We start from the raw sequence: 21,619 nt of genomic DNA, 5'->3' as shown, positions 1-21,619 counted from the left end.
TTTTTAAAGTATTTTTTTAACCAACTGTTAGGTACTTTTTCAGTTGTAAAGTGCTTAAAATTTATTTTAAAGAGAATATGAAAATGATCTCCTAGGAGATAACTCAGGAGAAAAAGTTAATTGCATATGGATTAGATGTTTCTAGCCACATGTCTGTTTCACGTGTGTGATTCAGACATTTGTACAGCCAGATTTGCAAGACTGCCAGACAACTGGTATTGTTTAAAAGAGGGGTGTCCAAACTTTTAGACTAAAGGCCACATTATCATTTTTGAGATTGCTAGAGGGCTGACCTAGCAAAATGAAACACAACTTTTGCTAATTGCCCTAGGTACACTATGCCTATTACATTTTGTTAGAACATTTCCACAGGAAATAATCGATATATGAGCAGTTAGCATGTCCCTTAAGTATGCAGGAATACTGCTGCTGGCACAGTGGGGGCTGCTAATAGGTGGCTGCTGCTGGCATAGTGGCGGCTGATAAGTGGCTGAGGCTGTTAAACAAAAGCTGCTGCTGGCATAGTGATGGCTGCAAGTGAGTGTCTGCTACCGTTGACCATGACAGTGCTCTCCCCAGCCGGGTGGCATGAAAAAGTAGCCAGGTGGCATGAAAAAAATAGCCGGGTTGGGCGAGAAGAGAGAATGCAGGGCTGGCGCTTCTCTACAGCAGAGGAGGAGCAACCGGCTAAAAGAGCCTGGGGAGAACACTGCATGACATCTTGACAAGCACAACACGGGAATACTGCTGCATTGATGGCATAGTTGTCCAGTGGTTCCAATCCTTCTTGAGTGGCAGAACCCAAAAAATGTCTATGGGACCCCTCGTGTCCACCTCTGTACCACTTAAAGCAGAACTGAAGTAAGTATTAAAACAAACTATTTCACTTACTTGGGACTTTTGTAAGCCCCCAGCAGCCGTCCTGTCCCACTCCGGTCCTCCGTTCTCCTGACGCCGCTCCATTTTGCTCCTTGACTTGTAACTCGAGCCAAGCATATCCTTTCTACGCATTCCCGACTGCAATAGCGCTATTGCAGACTGGAACGCGAAGGATGCGTGTGGCCAGAGCCATGCAGGCGCAGTGGCCAGGCGGTGAAACTGAAAGTAGCTGGGGTGGGAGAACGGGAGATCCTGGAGGACCGGCGTGGGACAGTACACTGCCATATAACACCAGTCCTGCACTCCCTTCACTGGCTACCAATAAAATGGAGGATCCTATTCAAGATCAGCCTGCTGACATTTAAATCATTCCATAATCTGGGCCCTGGATACATGAAAGAAATGTTGCAGCTGTGGAAAAATCCCCGCTATCTCAGATCCACAGGTTCTAATAATCTAGGTTCGGTTCGCGTTAAAGTTCGCGAACCGCAATAGACTTCAATGGGGATGCGAACTTTGAAAAAAAAAATAATTATGCTGGCCACAAAAGTGATGGAAAAGATGTTTCAAGGGGTCTAACACCTGGAGGGGGGCATGGCGGAGTGGGATACATGCCAAAAGTCCCCGGGAAAAATCTGGATTTGACGCAAAGCAGCGTTTTAAGGGCAGAAATCACATTGAATGCTAAATGACAGGCCTAAAGTGCTTTCAAACATCTTGCATGTGTATACATCAATCAGGTAGTGTAATTAAGGTACTGCTTCACACTGACACACCAAACTCACCGTGTAACGCAGCGCAAACAGCTGTTTGTGTAGTGACGGCCGTGCTGGACTGGTGCGCACCATGGCAAGAGTGCAGGTTTTGGTGGCTTTACAGCCCATATGGTCGCCTGGCTGATGTAGCTGAATGACAGAACAGTGACTGTCCAGCTGATCAAATTTGGTCTGACCACAATGAGGCAACGACCTTATTATCGTGGGTGTGCCCCCCGAGACACTCATCTAGGCGCCGGTCATTGCTTCATTGTGATACGCAAGCCCCTTCACCACGGCAAGGTAATGATCACGAAGGGGAATGGGCGCATGTACATGCCTTTTCTTTTGTTGTTGCAGCTGCCCGCAGTGCAGCCAGAAAAATTAGGCAGTCATGTACACGCACCAGAAAAATTATTACAGCGGCCGCTGCTAGCAGCGGCCTAAAAAATTCAGCAATCCGCCTGGAGTCCCGGACCCTGTTGGTGGTGGCGGAGAAGGTAGTCAAGCGGCCTGCAGGCAGACATGCTGTGTGAAGGGACTGGGAGCGACTTAGTCTTCTTGGGGCAGGCCAGGCAGCCAGTCACACGGCGTGCAGGCAGAGATGCTGTGTGTGCGGGGACTGACTTAGTCTTGGGGCGGGCAGCAGCCCTCCGGGATCCATGCCTCATTCATTTTGATAAAGGTGAGGTACTTAACACTTTTGTGACTTAGGCGACTTCTCTTCTCTGTGACAATGCCTCCAGCTGCGCTGAAGGTCCTTTCTGAGAGGACGCTTGCGGCAGGGCAGGAGAGAAGTTGGATGGCAAATTGGGACAGCTCTGGCCACAGATCAAGCCTGCGCACCCAGTAGTTCAAGGGTTCCTCATCGCTGTTCACAGCAGTGTCTACATCCACACTTAAGGCCAGGTAGTCGGCTACCTGCCGTTCCAGGCGTTGGTGGAGGGTGGATCCGGAAGGGCTACGGCGAGGCGTTGGACTAAAGAACGTCCGCATGTCCGACATCACCATGAGATCGCTGGAGCGTCCTGTCTTTGACTGCGTGGACACGGGAGGAGGATTAGTGGCAGTGGTACCTTGCTGGCGTTGTGCCGTCACATCACCCTTAAAGGCATTGTAAAGCATAGTTGACAGCTGGTTCTGCATGTGCTGCATCCTTTCCACCTTCCGGTGAGTTGGTAACAGGTCCGCCACTTTGTGCCTGTACCGAGGGTCTAGTAGTGTGGCCACCCAGTACAGCTCATTCCCCTTGAGGTTTTTTATACGGGGGTCCCTCAACAGGCAGGACAGCATAAAAGACGACATCTGCACAAAGTCGGATCCAGTACCCTCCATCTCCTCTTGCTCTTCCTCAGTGACGTCAGGTAAGTCAACCTCCTCCCCCCAGCCGCGAACAATACCACGGGAAGGTTGAGCAGCACAAGCCCCTTGCGATGCCTGCTGAGGTTGTTCTCCTGCCGCTGTCCCCTCCTCCTCCCCCAAAGAAACACCTTGCTCATCATCCTCTGAGTCTGACTCGTCTTCTGCACACGACTTCTCTTCTTCCTCCTCCTCCCCCCTCTGTGCTTCCGCAGGTGTTGAGGAAACAGCTGGGTCTGATGAAAATTGGTCCCATGCCTGTTCCTGCCGTAACGGTTCCTGGTCACGCTCATTCACAGCTTCATCCACCACTCTACGCACAGCACGCTCCAAGAAGTAAGCGTAGGGAATTAAGTCGCTGATGGTGCCCTCACTGCGGCTCACCAGGTTGGTCACCTCCTCAAATGGCCGCATGAGCCTGCATGCATTTTCCATCAGTGTCCAGTTGTCGGGCCAGAACATCCCCATCTTCCCAGACTGTTTCATTCTACTGTAGTTGTAGAGGTAGTGGGTCACGGCTTTCTTCTGTTCTAGCAGGCGGGAGAACATGAGCAGGGTCGAGTTCCAGCGAGTCGGGCTATCGCAAATGAGGCGTCTCACCAGCATGTTGTTTTTGCGCTGAATTTCCGCAAAGCGTGCCATGGCTGTGTAAGACCGCCTCAAATGCCCACAGAACTTCCTGGCCTGCTTCAGGACATTCGCTAAGCCAGGGTACTTTGCCACAAATCTTTGAACCACTAGATTCATGACATGTGCCATGCAGGGTATGTGTGTCAGCTTCCCCATATGCAAAGCGGCAAGCAGATTGCTGCCGTTGTCGCACACCACGTTGCCTATCTCCAGGTGGTGCGGGGTCAGCCACTCATCCACCTGTTTCTTAAGAGCAGCCAGGAGAGCTGCTCCAGTGTGACTCTCCACTTTGAGACAAGACATGTCTAAGATGGCGTGACAGCGTCGTACCTGGCATGCAGCATAGGCCCTGCGGAGCTGGGGCTGTGTAGCTGGAGAGGAGAACTGCCACTCAGCCAAGGAGGAGGAGGACAGCGAAGAGCATGTAGCAGGAGGAGAGGAGGTGGCAGGAGGCCTGCCTGCAAGCCGTGGAGGTGTCACAATTTGGTCCGCTGCGCCCTGCTTGCCATCGTTCACCACCAGGTTCACCCAATGGGCTGTGTAGGTAATGTAGCGGCCCTGCCCGTGCTTGGCAGACCAGGCATCCGTGGTCAGGTGTACCCTTGACCCAACGCTCTTCGCAAGAGATGACACCACTTGCCTCTCAACTTCACGGTGCAGTTGGGGTATGGCCTTTCTCGAAAAATAAGTGCGGCCTGGCATCTTCCACTGCGGTGTTCCGATGGCCACAAATTTACGGAAGGCCTCAGAGTCCACCAGCCGGTATGGTAACAGCTGCCGAGCTAACAGTTCCGCCATGCCAGCTGTCAGACGCCGGGCAAGGGGGTGACTGGCCGAAATTGGCTTCTTCCGCTCAAACATTTCCTTCACGGACACCTGACTGCTGCTGTGGGCAGAGGAGCAGGAACCGCTCAAGGGCAGAGGCGGAGTGGAGGAGGGTGCCTGTGAAGGTGGAAGGGAGAAAGCGGCAGAAGCAGATAATGCACCTGATGGAGGAGGAAGAGGAGAAGGAGGGTGGCTTTGCTTTTGTGTGCTGCTGCTGCTTTTGCTCAGGTGGCCATCCCATTGCTGTTTGTGCCTTTTCTCCAGGTGCCTTCGTAAGGCACTTGTCCCTACGTGAGTGTTGGCCTTTCCATGGCTCAATTTTTGTTGGCAGAGCGAACAGATGGCTTTGGTCCGATCTGAGGCACACCCATTAAAAAATTTCCACACCGCTGAGCCACCCTGGGATGTGGGCACTATGGGGACCTCAGCAGCTGATGCTGAAGGGCAAGTTGGCTGGCTGTACATAGGTGGCGATACATGGTGCCGGATTCTGCCACCAGCTGTTTCTGACGAAGAGCTGCCCCAGCTTCTTTCAGCAACTTCTCTCCTCCTACTACTCTCTGACTCCCCCTCTGAACTGTCCCCCTCTTCATCTCCTCTATTGGGAACATACAGAGGATCCCTATTACCGTCATCATCGTAGTCATCCTGCCCAGCTTCGCTTGCCTCAGACAAATCCAAACTTGCACCATCAGTAGGTCCTTCATCCTCCTGACACGTTACATCCATAGTGTTGCCGCGTAACTCATACATATGAGCTGGTGAAAATTCAGCTGGCTGTAACAACAATGGCTGTGCATCAGTGATTTCAACACTAAATAATTCTTGCGAAGTGTCAAATGCAGCGGAAGTGGTGCTAGTAGTAGCGCTGGTGGCTGAGCAAGATGAGGTGTTCTGTGTCGCTAAATACTCAACCACGTCCTGACAATCTTGGGAGGTGATGGGACGTGCCTTCTTCCGAGCACTGTACTGTGGGCCAGGTCCACACGAAATTACATTTACACGACCTCGCGCAGACCTGCCGGGTGGCCTTCCTCTGGCTCTGGCACTACCTCTTCCTCTACCTGTTTTGTCCATATCGGGTATGCACGGAGTGGTATATCACACTGCCTGCACTCACGTAGGTAGGTGGGTTCACTTAACTGCACAGGTATGCGCACTGATGCGGTGGGTTCACTAAACAGAACAGGTATACAGTGGCGGGTTCACAGAACAGGTATGCAGTGGCAGGTTCACTGAACACAACAGGTATGCAGTGGCGGGTTCACTGAACAGGTATACAGTGGCGGGTCCACTGAACAGAACAGGTATGCAGTGGCGGGTTCACTAAACAGAACAGGTATACAGTGGCGGGTTCACTAAACAGAACAGGTATACAGTGGCGGGTTCACAGAACAGGTATGCAGTGGCAGGTTCACTGAACACAACAGGTATGCAGTGGCGGGTTCACTGAACAGGTATACAGTGGCGGGTCCACTGAACAGAACAGGTATGCAGTGGCGGGTTCACTAAACAGAACAGGTATACAGTGGCGGGTTCACTGAACAGGTATACAGTGGCAGGTCCACTGAACAGAACAGGTATGCAGTGGCGGGTTCACTAAACAGAACAGGTATACAGTGGCGGGTTCACTGAACAGGTATACAGTGGCGGGTCCACTGAACAGAACAGGTATGCAGTGGCGGGTTCACTAAACAGAACAGGTATACAGTGGCGGGTTCACTAAACAGAACAGGTATACAGTGGCGGGTCCACTGAACAGAACAGGTATGCAGTGGCGGGTCCACTGAACAGAACAGGTATGCAGTGGCGGGTTCACTTAACAGAACAGGTATACAGTGGCGGGTTCACTAAACAGAACAGGTATACAGTGGCGGGTTCACAGAACAGGTATGCAGTGGCAGGTTCACTGAACACAACAGGTATGCAGTGGCGGGTTCACTGAACAGGTATACAGTGGCGGGTCCACTGAACAGAACAGGTATGCAGTGGCGGGTTCACTAAACAGAACAGGTATACAGTGGCGGGTTCACTAAACAGAACAGGTATACAGTGGCGGGTTCACTAAACAGAACAGGTATACAGTGGCGGGTTCACAGAGCAGGTATGCAGTGGCAGGTTCACTGAACACAACAGGTATGCAGTGGCGGGTTCACTGAACAGGTATACAGTGGCGGGTCCACTGAACAGAACAGGTATGCAGTGGCGGGTTCACTAAACAGAACAGGTATACAGTGGCGGGTTCACTGAACAGGTATACAGTGGCGGGTCAACTGAACAAAACAGGTATGCAGTGGCGGGTTCACTAAACAGAACAGGTATACAGTGGCGGGTTCACTGAACAGGTATACAGTGGCGGGTCCACTGAACAGAACAGGTATGCAGTGGCGGGTTCACTAAACAGAACAGGTATACAGTGGCGGGTTCACTAAACAGAACAGGTATACAGTGGCGGGTCCACTGAACAGAACAGGTATGCAGTGGCGGGTCCACTGAACAGAACAGGTATGCAGTGGCGGGTTCACTAAACAGAACAGGTATACAGTGGCGGGTTCACTAAACAGAACAGGTATACAGTGGCGGGTTCACAGAACAGGTATGCAGTGGCAGGTTCACTGAACACAACAGGTATGCAGTGGCGGGTTCACTGAACAGGTATACAGTGGCGGGTCCACTGAACAGAACAGGTATGCAGTGGCGGGTTCACTAAACAGAACAGGTATACAGTGGCGGGTTCACTAAACAGAACAGGTATACAGTGGCGGGTTCACTAAACAGAACAGGTATACAGTGGCGGGTTCACTAAACAGAACAGGTATACAGTGGCGGGTTCACAGAACAGGTATGCAGTGGCAGGTTCACTGAACACAACAGGTATGCAGTGGCGGGTTCACTGAACAGGTATACAGTGGCGGGTCCACTGAACAGAACAGGTATGCAGTGGCGGGTTCACTAAACAGAACAGGTATACAGTGGCGGGTTCACTAAACAGAACAGGTATACAGTGGCGGGTTCACAGAACAGGTATGCAGTGGCAGGTTCACTGAACACAACAGGTATGCAGTGGCGGGTTCACTGAACAGGTATACAGTGGCGGGTCCACTGAACAGAACAGGTATGCAGTGGTGGGTTCACTAAACAGAACAGGTATACAGTGGCGGGTTCACTAAACAGAACAGGTATACAGTGGCGGGTTCACTGAACACAACAGGTATGCAGTGGCGGGTTCACTGAACAGGTATACAGTGGCGGGTCCACTGAACAGAACAGGTATGCAGTGGCGGGTCCACTGAACAGAACAGGTATGCAGTGGCGGGTTCACTAAACAGAACAGGTATACAGTGGCGGGTTCACAGAACAGGTATGCAGTGGTGGGTTCACAGCACAGGTATGCAGTGGTGGGTTCAATGAACAGGTATACAGTGGCGGGTCCACTGAACAGAACAGGTATGCAGTGGCAGGTTCACTGAACAGGTATGCAGTGGTGGGTTCACAGCACAGGTATGCAGTGGTGGGTTCACAGCACAGGTATGCAGTGGTGGGTTCACAGCACAGGTATGCAGTGGTGGGTTCACAGAACAGGTATGCAGCCAGACAGGAACAAGTTAAGCCTAACTAATCTTTCCCTGAGAGACAGTCTGCAGCAGCTCGCCCTACTCTCACTAACGCAGGCAGCACACGAGTGACCGTAATGGCCGCCGCTGCCTGCCTTATATAAGGGGGGGTGGGGCTCCAGGGGCTAGTGTAGCCTAATTGGCTACACTGGGCCTGCTGACTGTGATGTAGAGGGTCAAAGTTGACCCTCCATGTGCATTATGGGGCGAACCGAACTTCCGCAAAGGTTCGCCTGCGGGACGCGAACGCGAACCACTGAAGTTCGCATGGAACCGTTCACAGGCGAACCGTTCGGCCCAACTCTATTAAAGAGATGGGCAGCGTTTCCCTGCCCCACTCGGATGCGGAGGAAATACTGCAAATCTGCACATAGTAGAATCACATGTAAAACACCATACTGTATTTCAATAGAGATTAATATTATTTATTTTATTTATAAAGTGCTAACATATTACGCAGCGCTGGACAATAAATACATACAGTGGTGTGAAAAACTATTTGCCCCCTTCCTGATTTCTTATTCTTTTGCATGTTTGTCACACTTAAATGTTTCTGCTCATCAAAAACCGTTAACTATTAGTCAAAGATAACATTATTGAACACAAAATGCAGTTTTAAATGATGGTTTTTATTATTTAGTGATTAAAAAAAACTCCAAATCTACATGGCACTGTGTGAAAAAGTGATTGCCCCCCCTTGTTAAAAAATAACTTAACTGTGGTTTATCACACCTGAGTTCATTTCTGTAGTCACCCCCAGGCCTGATTACTGCCACACCTGTTTCAATCAAGAAATCACTTAAATAGGAGCTATCTGACACAGAAAAGTAGACCAAAAGCACCTCAAAAGCTAGACATCATGTCAAGATCCAAAGAAATTCAGGAACAAATGAGAACAAAAGTAATTGAGATCTATCCGTCTGGTAAAGGTTATAAAGCCATTTCTAAGGCCTCTTGCACACTGCATGCATTTCAGATTCCGATTCCGCTTTTTAATCTGTTTTTACATCCGATTCCGATTCAGATTTTTAATCTTAACTGCATGCTGCGTTTTTTGATCCGTTTTTCTGTTGAATGTATTCAAGGAAAATCGGAAACGGAATCGGAAACGGAATCGGAATCGGAAAACGGATTTGCAGTGTGCAGGGAGCCTAAGGCTGGTTTCACAGTGGGACGTTACAGGCGCACGTTAGAGCAGCCTGTAACGCACCCCACCGCACAGCAATGAAAAATCAATGGGCCGTTCACAGTGCCCACGTTGCGTTACACAGTAACGCTGCGCCATTACACAACGTACTGCATGCAGTACTTTGTAAGCGGCAAAGCCGCGTTAGACTGCTTGAACAAGCGCAGTAATGTTGGGGAGGAGCGGAGAGCGGCCAAGCACATAGCTAATTAATATTCACTGCACTCAGTGACGTGCAGTGTTTACTTCCTGGAGCGGCCGCTCTGTGCGGCAATTGGCCGGGCGGGACCACGTGATGCCGCATGCGCACAAGAGTACGCATCACGGCATCACGGACGCCAGAGTGAGCTGCACAACGCGGCTCACTCTGACGTCCACTTTAGAGAGCACCAGGCGTTGCGTTAGGGGCCCGTTATGCGACCATAACGTCCCCTAAAACGCAACGTCCTGGTGTGAAACTAGCCTAAAGCTTTGGGACTCCAGCGAACCACAGTGAGAGCCATTATCCACAAATGGCAAAAACACGGAACAGTGATGAACCTTCCCAGGAGTGGACGGTCGACCAAAATTACCCCAAGAGCGCAGAGAAAACTCATCCGAGAGGCCACAAAAGACCCCAGGACAACATCTAAAGAACTGCAGGCCTCACTTGCCTCAATTAAAGTCAGTGTTCACGACTCCACCATAAGAAAGAGACTGGGCAAAAACGGCCTGCATGGCAGATATCCAAGGCACAAACCACTTTTAAGCAAAAAGAACATTAACGCTCGTCTCAATTTTGCGAAAAAAACATCTCAATGATTGCCAAGACTTTTGGGAAAATAACTTGTGGACCGACGAGACAAAAGTTGAACTTTTTGGAAGGTGCGTGTCCCGTTACATCTGGCGTAGAAGTAACACAGCATTTCAGCAAAAGAACATCATACCAATAGAGATGTAGCAAACGGTTCGCCGGCGAACGGTTCCAGGCGAACTTTGGGGGTTTGCGGAAGTTCGATTCGCCCCATAGACTTTAATGGCCGCCAACTTTAACGGTTAATAGCAAAGTCCCCTTACATAGTAGAAACACCAAAATTGTTGGGAATGTTAAGTGGAATAGTGGGAACAAGAGGAAATTTTTTTTTTCAAAAAGACCTTATACTTTTTGAGAAAATCAATTTTAAAGTTTCAAAGTAAAATGAACCGATTCATAAAAAAAGAACCGATTCATTAAAAAGAACCGGATGATTCAAGAACTGTTACTATAGCAGAGAATGCGTCCTGAGCAGGACGTGAAGCTGCCGGCTCGCTGCTGTCTCTCCCCACCTGCCTGCACCTGTCACCCTCACCTAGCCTGGCACCCAGCGCACCCATGGGTGCCAGGCTAGGTGAGAGTGACAGGTGAGGAGGTGGGGAGAGACAGCAGGAGCCGGCAGCTATGCGTCCAAAAGGAGGCATTCTCTGCTATGTGGGAGGCGTCGGAGATCTTCAATCAACTTAATTGAAGATCACAACATAAGAGGATATAGTTCGTTGGATCGTTTACTGTGGATATTGGTGTGGGAAAACTTTTTTAAAGGTACAGGTAAGTATTTATGGTTAATTTAGAATAATAAAATACTTTCCTCGTGGTTGTGTTTTTATTTCATTTAACCCTTTGTGGAAATGGGTAAAGGGTACTGTACACCTATACTCATTTCTCCTGGGAGGGGGGTGGGCATCTGGGGTCCCCTTCTTAAAGGGGACTCCCAGATGCCACCATAAACCCCCCCCCCAGGAAGTCGTCGCCCCCACCTCCTCCTGGGGCACCGGAGGTGGGGAAGAGCCCCTTGTCCATGGATTGGACAAGGGCTCGGGGGGGGGGGAGGGGTAGGCTTGGCTGCCCCTCCCTCCCCCCCCCCCCGGAGCCCCCCATACCATGGACCATGCGGGCTGGTATAGCTCAGGGTGCGAAGCCCCAGTCGGCCGGGGCTCCGCATTCTGGCTACATGGGGGACAAGGGGTTACAGAGGCTCGGGAGGGGGGACCCCACATCATTTTTTTTTTCATTTATTTCCCACACTCAGCACATAAAAGTAATAATAAAAAAAAATTATATATATATATATATATATATATATATATATATATATATATATATATATATGCCCAGGGATGAGCAGCACAAACCAAATTTTATGCAATACTATGCAAAGCATGCATGCAGCACTGGAGAACCCCAATCTCCATAAGAAATATATACATACAGAGGGTGCTGCAGCACACAACTGGAAAACAGTGACAGGGGCTCTTGGTTACGCTTTAACGCGTTTAAGCTCACCAACTGCGCCAAAGTGTCCCCGATCTGGTGAGTCCTACTCTAACCAGGCAAAAATGCTAGTTTTTATCAGCGTTCTAGTGGGAACCATGCCAAAAGCCCAGGGGTCAGCTAAATGGGAGAAATGAAATTAAAAACACCTCACCTTCTACTAGCTACTAACTGAACTATGAGCACCACCACTAGAACGCTGATAAAAACTAGCATTTTTGCCTGGTTAGAGTAGGACTCACCAGATCGGGGACACTTTGGCGCAGTTGGTGAGCTTAAACGCGTTAAAGCGTAACCAAGAGCCCCTGTCACTGTTTTCCTGTTGTGTGCTGCAGCACCCTCTGTGTATATATATATATATATATATATATATATATATATATATATATATATATATATATATACAGGATCTTCTCAAACAATTAGCATACTGTGATAAAGTTCATTATTTTCTATAATGTACTGATAAACATAAGACTTTCACATAGTTTAGATTCAAATACACACAACTGAAGTAGTTCAAGCCTTTTATTGTTTTAATATTGATGATTTTGGCATACAGCTCATGAAAACCCAAAATTCCTATCTCAAAAAATTAGCATATTTCATCCGACCAATAAAAGAAAAGTGTTTTTAAAACAAAAAAAGTCAACCTTCAAATAATTATGTTCAGTTATGCACTCAATACTTGGTCAGGAATCTTTTTGCAGAAATGACTGCCTCAATGCGGCATGGCATGGAGGCAATCAGCCTGTGGCACTGCTCAGGTGTTATGGAGGCCCAGGATGCTTCGATAGCGGCCTTAAGCTCACCCAGAGTATTGGGTCTTGCGTCTCTCAACTTTCTCTCCACAATATCTCACAGATTCTCTATGGGGTTCAGGTCAGGAGAGTTGGCAGGCCAATTGAGCACAGTAATACCATGGTCAGTAAACCATTTACCAGTGATTTTGGCACTGTGAGCAGGTGCCAAGTCGTGCTGAAAAATGAAATCTTCATCTCCATAAAGCTTTTCAGCAGATGGAAGCATGAAGTGCTCTAAAATCTTCTGGTAGCTAGCTGCATTGACCCTGCCCTTGATAAAACACAGTGGACCAACACCAGCAGCTGACATGGCACCCCAGACCATCACTGACTGTGGGTACTTGACACTGGACTTCAGGCATTTTGGCATTTCTCTCTCCCCAGTCTTCCTCCAGACTCTGGCACCTTGATTTCCGAATGACATGTAAAAGTTGCTTTCATCTGAAAAAAGTACTTTGGACCACTGAGCAACACTCCAGTGCTGCTTCTCTGTAGCCCAGGTCAGGCGCTTCTGCTGCTGTTTCTGGTTCACAAGTGGGTTCATGCTTCCATCTGCTGAAAAGCTTTATGGAGATGAAGATTTCATTTTTTCAGCACGACCTGGCACCTGCTCACAGTGCCAAAACCACTGGTAAATGGTTTACTGACCATGGTATTACTGTGCTCAATTGGCCTGCCAACTCTCCTGACCTGAACCCCATAGAGAATCTGTGGGATATTGTGAAGAGAAAGTTGAGAGACGCAAGACACAACACTCTGGATGAGCTTAAGGCCGCTATCGAAGCATCCTGGGCCTCCATAACACCTGAGCAGTGCCACGGGCTGATTGCCTCCATGCCACGCCGCATTGAAGCAGTCATTTCTGCAAAAGGATTCCTGACCAAGTATTGAGTGCATAACTGAACATAATTATTTGAAGGTTGACTTTTTTTGTTTTAAAAACACTTTTCTTTTATTGGTCGGAAGAAATATGCTAATTTTTTGAGATAGGAATTTTGGGTTTTCATGAGCTGTATGCCAAAATCATCAATATTAAAACAATAAAAGGCTTGAACTACTTCAGTTGTATGTATTTGAATCTAAAATATATGAAAGTCTAATGTTTATCAGTACATTACAGAAAATAATGAACTTTTCACAGTATGCTAATTTTTTGAGAAGATCCTGTATATAATTTTTTTTTTTTTTTTTTTTTTTTTAACCACTTAACATCTCAGTCGTTTTCAGCTTATGCATCCGAGCAATGTTCACCTCCCATTCATTAGCCTATAACTTTATCACTACTTATCACAATGAACTGATCTATATCTTGTTTTTTCCTCCACCAATTCAGCTTTCTTTGGGGGGTACATTTTGCTAAGAGCCACTTTACTGTAAATGCATTTTAACAGGAAGAATAAGAAAAAAAAATGAAAAAATTCATTATTTGTCAGTTTTCGGCCATTATAGTTTTAAAATAATACATGCCTCCATAATTAAAACCCACGTATTGTTATTGCCCATTTGTCACGGTTATTTCACCATTTAAATTATGTCCCTATCACAATGTATCGCGACAATATTTTATTTGGAAATAAAAGAGCATTTTTCCCGTTTTGCATACATCACTATTTACAAGCTTATAAAAAAAAAATAGAGAGAAATATTTCATCTTTACATAGATATTTAAAAAGTTTAGACCCTTAGGTAAATATTTATTTATTTATTTATTTTTTTATAGTAATGTTTTTTTTGGTTTTTTTTATTAAACATTTTATGTGGGCATTTTTGGGAGGGTGGGATATAAAAGTGTTTTATTTGGGGAAATATTGGTGTATTGTAATGTTTTTGGGAATTTACTTGTAGTTTTACTTTTTGGCCACAAGATGGTAATCTCGATTTTTTTTACATGACGTCACTCTAAGCGTACAATGTACGCTTAGAGAGACACAGCTTCAGAAAGAGCGAAGCTTCCGAGAGAAGCTGCCGCTTTTTCAGCGGGGGAGAGGAATCAATGATCGGGCTCCATAGCCCGATAAATTGATTCCGTGGCTACCGACTCCACGGCCAGGAGTGCACGGGAGCGCGCCTGTCCTCCTTGACGTTTTTATACGTCAAGGAGGACAAAGTGGTTAAAGGACTTACGAGGCCACAAGTATGAAAAAAGTTAAATACCATTTCATAATCCAGATCCATGGAGGTTGCCTCTTCGGCCTAGGGGCCCGAAACTCACCAGTCATGTTCCCCCTAAGGGTCCCTACAATGCTAGAAAATTTGCCACTGCTGAGCAATTGCCCTTTGAAAAGATGTGAGATTTTGGAAAGTGAAATAGGGAGCCAATGAAAGCCTATGGGGGATTTTTACCAATTTTGGACCCCTGTAACTCTGGTTTGCAGAGATGTAGGGACCCCATCTTTGGAATCCAAGTCTAACAATATGTCTTCTACCTGCATGAGACATTTTGTGAAATTCAGACATTGCTAACGGCCATGGCTGTGATTAATGTACGCCAGGATCTCCTCTATTGAAATTGCCCAAATAAACAGGTTTTTGTGACCCTAGGCTATGACCTCTTCGGCCTAGGGGCCCGAAACTCACCAGTTATGATCCCCCTAACAGTTCCTACAATGCTAGAAAATTTGCCACTGCTGAGCAATTGCCCTATGAAAAGATTTGAGATTTTTGAAAGTGAAATAGGGAGCCTAATGGAAGCCTATGGCAGAATTTAGCACTTTTGTACCCCTATAATTCTGGTTGGTTATCATCATCACCCGCCGACTGTAGCAGTTAATAGCAAAGGCCCCTTACATCCTAGCAACACCAAATTTGCAGGATATGTTAGAAAGATAGCGGGAAACAATATTTAAAGGACTTCCGAGGCCACAAATGTGAAAAAGTTAAATACCTTTTCATAATCCAGATCCATGGAGGACGCCATCCGCGCCCTCCCATTCATTCCCCCATGGCTCCCGCAGTAACACCGGCCCCGGTCGGGTCCCGACTCCCGACCCCTCCGAACAGGTCGGGTTCTCATTCCCTCTTCAATATGGCCACCACAGATTGCCGCAGGTGCGCAGTCCGCACAGACGCGATTGCACCCGCGCAGCTCTAGGGCCTCCTCCTGCCGCATCATCAATATGCGTGCATACATCGGACGCATCGGGAGGAGGACCTAGAGCTGCGCAGCCGCAATCGCATCTATGCGGACTACGCAGCCGCGGCAATCTGTGGCGGCCATATTGAGGGGGGAATGAGAACCCGACCTGTTTGGAGGGGTCGGGACCCGACCGGGGCCGGTATTACTGCGGGTGCCATGGCGGAATGAACGGGGGGCGCAGATGGCGTCCTCCATGGATCTGGATTATGAAATGGTATTTAACTTTTTTCATACTTGTGGCCTCGTTAAGTCCTTTTAAAAAAATATATGTGTGTGTGTGTGTGTGTGTGTGTGTGTATATATATATATGTATATATATATATATATATATATATATATATATATATATATATATATGTGTATATATATATATGTATGTGTATATATATATATATATGGGTGCGTTGGGTGCCAGCCTAGGTGGGGGTTGACAGGTGCATGCAGGTGGGGAGAGACAGCAGCGGGAGCCAGCAGCTTCACGTCCTTCCGAGGACGCATTCTCTGCTATACTAACGGCTCATGAATGAGCCGGAGCTTTTTAATGAATCGGTTCTTTTTTATGAATCGACTTTTTTTTTTTTACTTTAAAATCGATTTTCTTAAAAACTATAAGGTCTTTTTGAAAAAAAATGTTTCCTCTTGTTCCCACTGTTCTTCTTAACATTCCCAGTAATTTTGGTGTTGCTAGCTTTTAAAGGGGCTTTGCAATTAACCATTAGAGTCGGCGGGGGTATATTTTCCCACGGTCAGAAGGAGAATTTACATTGAAACTTTAAAATTGATTTTCTCAAAAACTATAAGCTCTTTTTGAAAAAAAAAATGTTCCTCTTATTCCCATTGTTCTTCTTAACATTTTCTGCAAGTTTGGGGTTTCTAGCTTTTAAAGCGGCTTTGCTATTAACTGCTAAAGTCGGCGGGCGCTTAATTTTCCCACGGTCAGAAGGAGTTACTTTAAAATTGATTTTCTCAAACTATAAGGTATTTTTGAAATTTTTTTCCCCCCTCTTGTAGTCACTGAAAGATCTCAGATCTCTGGCCAGCAGAAATGTTTCTAGTTTTCAAAGTTTGCCTCCCCATTGAAGTCTATTGCGGTTCGCGAACTTTTATGCGAACCGAACCTTCCGTGAAGGTTCGCGAACCGAAAATCGGAGGTTCGCGACATCTCTACATACCAACAGTAAAGTATGGTGGCGGTAGTGTGATGGTCTGGGGTTGTTTTGCTGCTTCAGGACCTGGAAGGCTTGCTGTGATAGATGGAACCATGAATTCTACTGTCTACCAAAAAATCCTGAAGGAGAATTTCCGGCCATCTGTTTGTCAACTCAAGCTGAAGTGATCTTGGGTGCTGCAGCAGGACAATGACCCAAAACACACCAGCAAATCCACCTCTGAATGGCTGAAGAAAAACAAAATGAAGACTTTGGAGTGGCCTAGTCAAAGTCCTGACCTGAATCCTATTGAGATGTTGTGGCATGACCTTAAAAAGGTGGTTTATGCTAGAAAACCCTCAAATAAAGCTGAATTACAATTCTGCAAAGATGAGTGGGCCAAAATTACTCCAGAGCGCTGTAAAAGACTCGTTGCAAGTTAACGCAAATGCTTGATTGCAGTTATTGCTGCTAAGGGTGGCCCAAAAATTATTAGGTTCAGGGGGCAATTTCTTTTTCACACAGGGCCATGTAGGTTTTGAGTTTTTTTTCTTACTAAATAATAAAAACCATCATATAAAACTGCATTTTGTGTTCAATTATGTTATCTTTGACTAATAGTTAACGTTCTTTTGATGAGCAGAAACATTTAAAGGGATACTGTAGGGGGGGGGTCGGGGGAAAATGAGTTGAAGTTACCCGAGGCTTCTAATGGTCCCCCGCAGGCATCCTGTGCCCATGCAGCCACTCACAGATGCTCCGGCCCCGCCTCCGGTTCACTTCTGGAATTTCAGACTTTAAAGTCTGAAAACCACGGCAGCTGCGCTGCCGTGTCCTCCTCGCTTTCGCTGATGTCACCAGGAGTGCACGGTGCAGGCACAGACCATACTGGGCCTGCGCAATACGCTCCTGGTGCCATCAGCGGGAGTGAGGACATGGCAATGCAGGCACAGTGGTTTTCAGACTTTAAAGGGAAGGTTCAGGGAGGGGATTAAAAAAATAAAAATAAATTTCCACTTACCTGGGGCTTCCTCCAGCCCGTGGCAGGCAGGAGGTGCCCTCGCCGCCGCTCCGCAGGCTCCCGGTGGTCTCCGGTGCCCGACCCGACCTGGCCAGGCCGGCTGCCAGGTCGGGCTCTTCTGCGCTCCATTTCCTGGGACTTCTGCGCAGTACAGCCCGGCGGACGTCCAGGAAATGGAGTGCAGAAGAGCCCGACCTGGCAGCCGGCCTGGCCAGGTCGGGTCGGGCACCGGAGACCACCGGGAGCCTGCGGAGCGGCGGCGAGGGCACCTCCTGCCTGCCACGGGCTGGAGGAAGCCCCAGGTAAGTGGAAATTTATTTTTATTTTTTTAATCCCCTCCCTGAACCTTCCCTTTAAAGTGAACCAGAGGCGGGGCCGGAGCATCGGTGAGTGGCTGCATGGGCGCAGGATGTCTGCGGGGGACCATTAGAAGCCTGGGGCAACTTCAACTCATTTCCCCCGACCCCCCTTAAACTAAAATTTTATCCCTTACTGTTTGTAAAACATCAGTACGTAACGTAGATTACAATATATTTTTTACAGTCACTATTTGTAAAACATTATTATCCACATAATAAAGCGATCAGTAAGGGGGGTGGTTAGGGTTAGGCACCACCAGGGGGGTGGTTAGTGTTAGGCACCACCAGGGGGGTGGTTAGGGTTAGGCACCACCAGGGGGGTCTTAGGGTTAGGCACCACCGGGGGGGGGGGGGGGGGGGGGGGGGTCTTAGGGTTAGGCACCACCGGGGGGGGGGGGGGGTCTAGGGGTTAGGGATAGGTTCAGGGCGGGTTCTGTGTGAGAGTAGGGTTAGGTATAGTTACAGTACAATATACACCACCAGGGGGGTGGTTAGGATTAGGCACCACCAGGAAGGTGGTGAGGGTTAGGCACCACCAGGGGGGTTTTAGAGTTCGGCACCACCAGGGGGGTGGTTAGGGTTAGGCACCACCAGGGGGGTCTTAGGGTTAGGGATAGGTACAGGGAGGGTTCTGTGTGAGAGTAGGATTAGGTTTAGTAACATTTTAGTAATACTTACTAATGTTTTACAACACTTATTACGGACGTAGTTATATTTATATCATCGTTATAAACAATATTTTAAGATTTTATTATAAGAAGAAACGATAAATGAAGGTTATTCACAATACCGTAATATACAATTATAACGATTAAACATATATTATCATTTTTTTTAACAAACGTAATTATAAGTTTCACTTTTGAAACAGGGAAGATTAACATTTTCCCAATTGGCGATTTCATACACATTATTTAATGATTTCTAGATTTGTAAAACATTATTTGTAAACGAAAGACAACACAATATTTTTATAAACAGTATTACTGCGTATCATTTACACCCCGCGCCCTTTTTTCCCCAACGCCCTTTTTTGATGTACGCCTATTCTTGAAGCTGGGAGCACACTTCGCTGTGCAGAAAACCATGAATTTTCTGCATTGTGCATTTTTTCATTGTTTGGTGCGTTTTTGCATTTTTTTTTTAATGCATGTTTGTATGTGTTTGCGGTTCTTTTTTCACCTCTTTTCACTGGAGTAAAATACGGTATCATATTTATTTTATAAAATGCACATCAAAAACGCAGTAAAATGCATATCCTCTGAATCTCCCTTGTGTTGCCCATACATGGTACAATTTTTTTTCATCCAATTTTACCATTTATATGTAATATAAAGGAAGTGCCTACATTATCCTTTGAGTATATTCACTTAATTTACCCTTATACTACATAGAAATGGTAAGATTAGATGAAAAAAATTGTACCATGTATGACTGTAGTCCTTCAGCAGGGCCCTCCCTTCCCTAGTGTATTCTACATGTTTGTGTGCACCTTTCCTATGACCGCCTCAAACTTGTATTACTGGGCCTACCTAACCAGCCCAAAATCACATGATCATGTATTCTGTACCGTTTGCCTTGTATAGCTTTGTCCTATGTTGTACACGTCTGTCATCCGTTGTATCATTATACAGTGGTGTGAAAAACTATTTGCCCCCTTCCTGATTTCTTATTCTTGTGCATGTTTGCCACACTTAAATACAATAAATATGTTTAGTATTTTTATAAACGTTATTCGTCATGGGCGCATTTTCTAAACATAAATCATCGAAGCACAGTTATAAAACATTAAAAATCTCCGGGCGCCGTTTGTAAAACGTTAATAATCTCCGGCGCCCTTTTTTCCTGTTCGGCGCCCATTAAACGAAATTTATTATGGGATTATAATTAGTTTGCTATGTATATCAAAACCTAAGGCGGCATCCACAGTGCCACATTACGGAGCTGCGTTATAAAGTCTTATAACACAGCTTACCGCACTATGGGCCGTTCACAGTGCGACGTTATTGTCCCGTTAAAAATGTTGCGTTGTGGTAACTCACTGCTTGCAATGCGTTATCTGTAAACGCAGGCACGTTGCGACTTTAACGTTACATTAAAACGCAACATCCCACTGTGAATATTACCAAAAACAAAACACACACACGCACACACACGCACACACACGCACACACGCACACACGCACACACACACACACACACACACACACACACACACACACACACACACACACACACACACACACACACACACACACACACACACACACACACACACACACACACACACACACACACACACACACACACACACTCTGGATTATCCTCGGGTAGGAGCAACTGGCCTCCGTTGCCCACAGTTTCCTGTCAATATAGCAGTACTTTCCTACGTCTTTTCCTGACATGCAATTCCTCCTAAAACACTCATCTTGCCCAGTCTGCAAATGCTTCATGCCTGTCCATCCACCCACCACCACCGTGTGGCCAGTGTGTGTCCCTGAATGCCAGCCGCATTTCTAAGCAGTGTCTCAGAGGGATTATTAATATTACGGAGGCCAGAGTGAATGAGACCCGCTCTCAGCGGCCGCAGCCTACAAGCCCCGACTTGTTCAGGAGCACATGTCACTACAGCAGTCAGCCAGCACTGGCCGCCTCCGCTTCCTAAAAATACTACCCAGCCGCCTGGCAGAATGGACCACCTGTGAAACATTACAAGATCCCCTGCTAGTCACTACAGCAATGTCTACAGCCTGCTCTGCACAATCCATCCAAAACACGAATAACAAAATTGTCACTTCAAGAGTAACTGATATCCTTTCCACAAGTGTAATGCAACAACACGACAAGTAAGAGTAATGCATGCTTTTATCCCTATGTAAGTCAGCTTACCTTATTATTATTGGGAAAACAATTGTAACTCACCATATACTAACCAATAGAGCAAACAATAAATAAAACAACCCACATCATAAAAATAACAACTCACATTTGTCAGTTACATTTAGCTGTACGATCTTGCTGATCAGCGGGATACACTAACTTCCCACCGTTGCTATGTGTGAAGTAAAGTCGGTATCTGTACCTACAAGTAGGTATATGAATGAGTCCGGGCATGTTCAGCGGGACTTTGATTTAGGAACATCTCTGCTCGGATCCTCTGTCTTTTCTCAGCATGCTGAATGATCTCACGTACCTGAATGAGTCACACTATTCTGTGCGCATTCCCGGAGCTGACCGGACACTAGTGAAGCTGACTAATCGTAGGTTGATGAAATCACTTGAAATCCTCGCAGAGTCTCATCGCATCCACTGTGAGTGACACCGACCCCACCTCTACTCTCACGCTGGATAGAGTACCACAGTGGGCGGGGCTTTTTAGTTAAACGTGTGAGGCTGTAAACAAAGAAGCATGGCTCTTATTTTTCGGATGGTGGGGGCTCTCTTCTTTCTGCAGTATGCTCTTTTGCGGGGCAGCCCTGTTTATATGAGATTTTGTAAAGTCTGTTTTCTTCTTTATGTCAGTGCAGGCTGCAGTGATTCCTTTTGAAGGCTAGGGTGGTCTTTCTTAGAAGTTACAATAAATTGTTACTATGAAATTAGCACCGACAACAGAGCCA

At 46.9% G+C, this 21,619-nt stretch overlaps 1 protein-coding gene across 3 annotated transcripts in view; it reads right to left on the bottom strand.

Moving 5' to 3' along the window:
- Positions 1-21,340, bottom strand: part of EDA2R (ectodysplasin A2 receptor) — a 132,086-nt gene extending 110,746 nt beyond the window's left edge. Inside the window, exon 1 of one of the 3 annotated variants that reach the window (XM_068247669.1) lies at positions 21,196-21,340. The gene's annotated coding sequence lies outside the window, so the exon portion shown is untranslated. The other 2 variants (XM_068247670.1, XM_068247671.1) reach the window with 2 other exon arrangements.
- Positions 21,341-21,619: the final 279 nt, after the last annotated feature.

The sequence above is a fragment of the Hyperolius riggenbachi genome, chromosome 8, assembly GCF_040937935.1.
Source record: "Hyperolius riggenbachi isolate aHypRig1 chromosome 8, aHypRig1.pri, whole genome shotgun sequence".
In the NCBI taxonomy this organism is placed as follows: domain Eukaryota; kingdom Metazoa; phylum Chordata; class Amphibia; order Anura; family Hyperoliidae; genus Hyperolius; species Hyperolius riggenbachi.
The sequence above is the reverse complement of the archived record's forward strand: the minus strand, read 5'-3'. Positions and strand labels throughout refer to the sequence as shown.